The sequence below is a fragment of the Panthera uncia genome, chromosome B1, assembly GCF_023721935.1.
Source record: "Panthera uncia isolate 11264 chromosome B1, Puncia_PCG_1.0, whole genome shotgun sequence".
Lineage (NCBI taxonomy): Eukaryota > Metazoa > Chordata > Mammalia > Carnivora > Felidae > Panthera > Panthera uncia.
Window position 1 is genome coordinate 143,623,081 of NC_064811.1, and position 5,083 is coordinate 143,628,163.

A 5,083-nucleotide genomic window follows, 5' to 3' on the forward strand; every position below is an offset into this window, starting at 1 on the left:
GGGAGGGCCGGAAGTCCACCCCGATCCTAAGCCTGGAGTACCATCTGGTGGCTGCTTTGATCCATTGCAGCGGGCTTCCTAAACTGCGTTGGGCCTGGTACGCACCCCACATTTCTGCGCTGGTGGTTACCTGGCTGGCCTTCTCTGGCAGAGCAGCTGGCGCGTTTCATGCCCCTGGACGCTGTTGCGTTTCATACTGACCTTTCATTATATAAGTATCGGCACCATCTCGGGAAGTCACCAAGGCGACCCAGGTGATTTCCAACGTAACTTTCAGATGTGAACATTTGAGAGTGAGGGTGGAATGTTGAAACATATTTCGAGGGTCTCCTCGAAGTTTGGCGTCTTCCCTCCCCTTGGATTTTCTGACCATTCATTATGGACTTAGTTTAGATTTAGGATTTAGATTTATCTCTTTGGGTCTAGCACTCTGTCCTCTTTCCTTACAGAATAATCCTCCCCACCTTCCACTGCCCCGCTCCACCCCCAGTTATCTCTGTGATTTCACCTTCCCGAATCACCAAAATGGAATGCACAGTTTTCCATGTGAGCACTTAATGAGAGACGATTTTGAGACTGCCCCTCTTTTTTAAATTCTTAAATGGCTATAAAAGAGTCATTTATTTTTAACAAATTCCAAACTGGCTTCATTCATTCAGTAAACATTGAGTACTTCCTGGATAAGTGTTGACACACTGTCAAAGGGCTCACTTCTAGACGTGAATAAATTGGTCCAAGAGACACTTCTATCCTTATCCAGGTCCTGGCAACAAAAGGATGAGATAACCCAGTGAAATACTTTATGCCAACAGCTAAATACCAGAAGGGAATGTTATTAGTAAAGCTGTTAGAAACCCAAGAGGCAGTGGAGTTCTGGATTCAGAAACTTAAAGTGGTTTAAATCCCACTTGATGATTTACCAGCTGGGTATCTTTGGACAAGTTACTCATTTGTGCTTAAGTTTTGTCATGGGGCGGTTGGCAGGATTAAATGCGAGCATCCCTATTAAGCACATGAGCACATTAGCCTGCATATTGTAAAAACACTCAATAAATGTTAGCTGTGTTTTTTGGGGGATGCACTGTCACAGCAGAGACTTGTGAGGGGCTTGATCTCCTGAACGGTGAGATCATGACCAGAGCCCAAATCAAGACCACGCTGTTTAACCAACTGAGCCACCCATGCGTCCCAAATATTAGCTGTTATTATGAATAGTTACAGTGTTTTTACTTAAGTACTCAGCCTCCAAATGTTTTTGGCTGGAGAAACTGCTTGGGAACTTTTTAAGGCAAATTGTGTCCTTAGTTCATTCATGAATGCATTAAGGATCTTCCTTGAGATGGTGTATTTTAAAAAGAGTTTCCCCTGAATGTTTCCAGAAATTAGCTCAAGAACCTCTAAATACATCTAAAGGTATAGGTCAGGGTTAATTATGAAATATAACTAAAAATATTGATATTACTGGATACTCCAGCTTCTTTTTTGCCTCCAATAAGTGTGGTCACCTCTGACACTTAACACAAACCTAAACTTCCCTTTGATAGTAGGAAAGGGTGAAAGGAGTTTGGAGTTAGGGGCCAAGGAAACACTGAAAAGATTAGCTTTTGCAACCACATTCATGCACATGTCTGTGGCTCTTATAATATTTATTATATACGCATTAAAAATAATGCAGAACTAATCCCTCCTCCCCCCTTACCAGTCAGTAGAACACAATTCCAGGAACCCAAACTAAAGAGACTTAAAGCCATCAAGTCGTAAGATTCAGGTTTTCAGCCCTGGAGTTGAATAGGTAGGATGGTTAAGGGTGCTGATTGATTATAAGTGGGGTAAAGATTTAGGCCAGGTATGAAGGCTGAGAATTGGCCCACGAGGAGGGCTAATGGAATGCACGGGCCCTTAGGGTTGTGTTCAGAAAATGTGAGGCAGAAAATGGTCACTGTGATGGTAAAGGGACAGGCAAGAGTTAAATTCGAGAGAGGTTACCTGCCAATAAGAAGCTAAAAATTGCCAGAGAAATCAAACAGACCAGACTTTGAATTTGTCAGGAGCTGCAGCAGAAGGAGTTCTCCTGAGGGGATAAGATGAATGAGCAAGGTTCACAGCTCAGTGCTGCCTTTTTACAGTCTTGGCATAGGACTGCCTCCAGTAGAATTAAAGGGGGGGGGGCAGTTCTGGATCCAGTCATTCTGTAAACATTATTGAGTGCTTGCTCTGTGCTAGGAACTGTAATAAATTAAAAAATCTAATGGAGACAAGTCACTGGTCTGGAAGAGCAAGTGTTTGTTGGTTGAGGGGTTAACAGTTTCATATAATTCAACATCCACAGCAGAGGACCAAGCTGCTAAGAGAAGCAGAGAGAAGGTAGTGGTTATTTCCAATGGACCGAAGTTCTCCATTGGGTTAGGATTATAAGCTTCTTTTCTTCTCAAAGTTCTATTATGATCTTGGTCATGGTCGTAGTCTAAAATCGAACAGGGTCATGCACAGGCTAATTGTCATCCTTTACTATTTTCACTTAAAGGTGAGAATTGCTTGTCACTTGATGGATTTATCACGGGGCCTTTTCCACAATCTGTGAGAGAATGGAGTTTCAGAACATCAAATCTGTTCAAAAAAATATTGCTGACATTTCTAATTTGTGTACTTTGGGGCTAGACTGTTGGGACCATTTTGGGTGGTGAATGGAGATGGAAAATGTGTGTGTTTAGGGGGCTGGTGTGGGAAAGTATCTTGTAAACTATTCTTGTGGGACAAGTTATCCCCAAATTTTAGCAGCTGAATTATTCTTCTGGGGCTGCCATAACAAAATACCACAGATCAAGTGGCTTAAACAACAGAAAATTGTCTTCTCTAGTTCTGGAGGCAAGAAGTCTGGGTCAAGATGTCAGCAGGTTTGGTTTCTCTTGAGGCCCCTCTCCATGGCTTGCAGATGGCGGCCTTCTGACTGTGTCTTCACGTGGCCTTTTCTTTGTGTGTGGCCATCCCTTGTATTTCTTCCTCTTCTTACAAGGACAACAGTCATATTGGATTAGGGTGCCATCCTAACAATCTCATTGAACCTTAATTACCTCTGTAAAGGCTCTGTCTCCAAGTACAGTCACTTTGGGGTTAGGGCTTTAACATATGAATATAGGATGAAGGACACAATTTAGTCCATAACAGTAGTTAAAACGTCAAACAGTTATCTTATAATTTCTGTGGGTCAGGAATTCAGTAGCGACTTGGCTGTCTCAGTTCTGACTAGGGTTGTCTCAGGAAGCGGAGGTAAAGACCAATGGTTAAGGCTGCAGTAATCTGAAAGCTTGTCCCTAGGACTAGATAATCTGCTTCTAAAGTGGTTCATTCACATGATGTGTTAGTTTCCTGGGGCTGCTGTTGTAACAAAGTGCCACAACCTGGGTGATTTAGAGCAACCGAATTGTGTTGTCTCTGGTCTTGGGGGCTAGAAGTGCAAGATCAAAGTGTTGGCAGAGTGGTTCTTTCAGACAGCTGTGAGGGAGAATCTATTCCATGCCTCTCTCCTAGGTTTTGGTGGTTTGCTGGCAGTCTTTGATCTTCTGTGGCTTGTACCTGCTTCGTCCTGATCTCTGATTTCATTTCCACTTGGCATTCTCCCTGTGTGCATGTCTCTGTGTCCACATTTCCCTTTTTCATAAGGACACCAGTCATACTGGATTTAGTCTACCTTTAATGACTTTGTTGTAACTTGATTACCTCTGTAAAAACTCTATAGAGTTATCTACAGATAAGGTCAGATTTTTAGGTACTGGGGGTTAAGACTCCAACTTATCTTTTGGGGGAGAGGGACACAATTTAACCCATAACACATGACTATTGGCAGAAGACCTCTTGCTGGCTATTGGTAGAACTGAGTTGCTTTCCACGTGTACCTCTCCATAGAGTTGCTTGAATGCCTTAATGATGTGGCTTCCCTCAGGTTGAATGACCCAAGAAAGAAAGGAAGAGGCTTCAGTGCCTTCTATGACCTTATCTTGGAAATCACACTGCCACTTTTGACATATTCTTTTTATTAGAAATGATTCTTTAAGTCCAGTCCACTCTCGAGGGGAGGGGAATCAAGGCCCACTTTTTGGAGGAAGGAATGTCATGAAATTTGGACTTTTTAAAAAAGATTTTACTTTTAAATAATCTCTACACCCAACATGGGGCTCGAACTTACAACCCCAAGATCAAGAGTCACATGATCTACCAACTGAGCCAGTCAGGTGCCCCATGGACATGTTTTAAAACTACTGCAGATGTGATGCAGGGTTAGGTCAAATTAGACAAAAGTATTAATTAGGGTAGTGGAATAAAATTAAGTCAGGAATCAAGTCATAGAGATTATACCAGTCATAAATACTAGAATCAGGCCCTGAACACTCAAGACAGGAGGAACCAAGTAGTTAGATAGGTAAGGTTAGTTATCAGAGAGACTAAACAAAAGATTATTTTATATAAAAAGAGAAAGAACTCTTCGGAGGAAGAAAGTTGTACCTGCAAAGCTGCCTTTTTAATTTCAGATATTGTGTTTTTCAGTTTTATAATTCCCATTTGGTCCCTTAAAAAGTTTCTATTTTTCTGTTGAAATCAACTATATTTTTCATCATTGTAAACATGTTTTCCTGGAACATTCTAAGGCCAAAGAAAGCATTAGTAGTTGGTTTATCATTGTTACAATAGTTGCTCTCAAATCCTTGTCTGCTAATTGAAATGTCTGGGTCATCTCAGAGTTAATTTCCTTCGTCTTTTTTCCTGAGATGAAGTCACATTTGTCTGGTCCTTAATAAACTGAATACTTTCAAATTTATCTTGGCATGTGACTGTTATGCTGTAAAGACTCTGAATTCTGGTATAGTCCTCTGAAAGCGTTGAGGTTTTTTTGTTTCAGCAGGCAATTAAATTGGTTCACATCAGAGTATAATTTCTATCTCTTGGGCAGCAGTTAAAAACTCAGTTCAGCTCTTTTATCTTTAGCTGGGCTGCTCTGAGGTATTTTCTGTATGTGCATGCTGCGTGGTTCAAGGATCAGTCAGGGACTTGGGCAGAGAATACACAGACTTATACACAGAATTTGGGA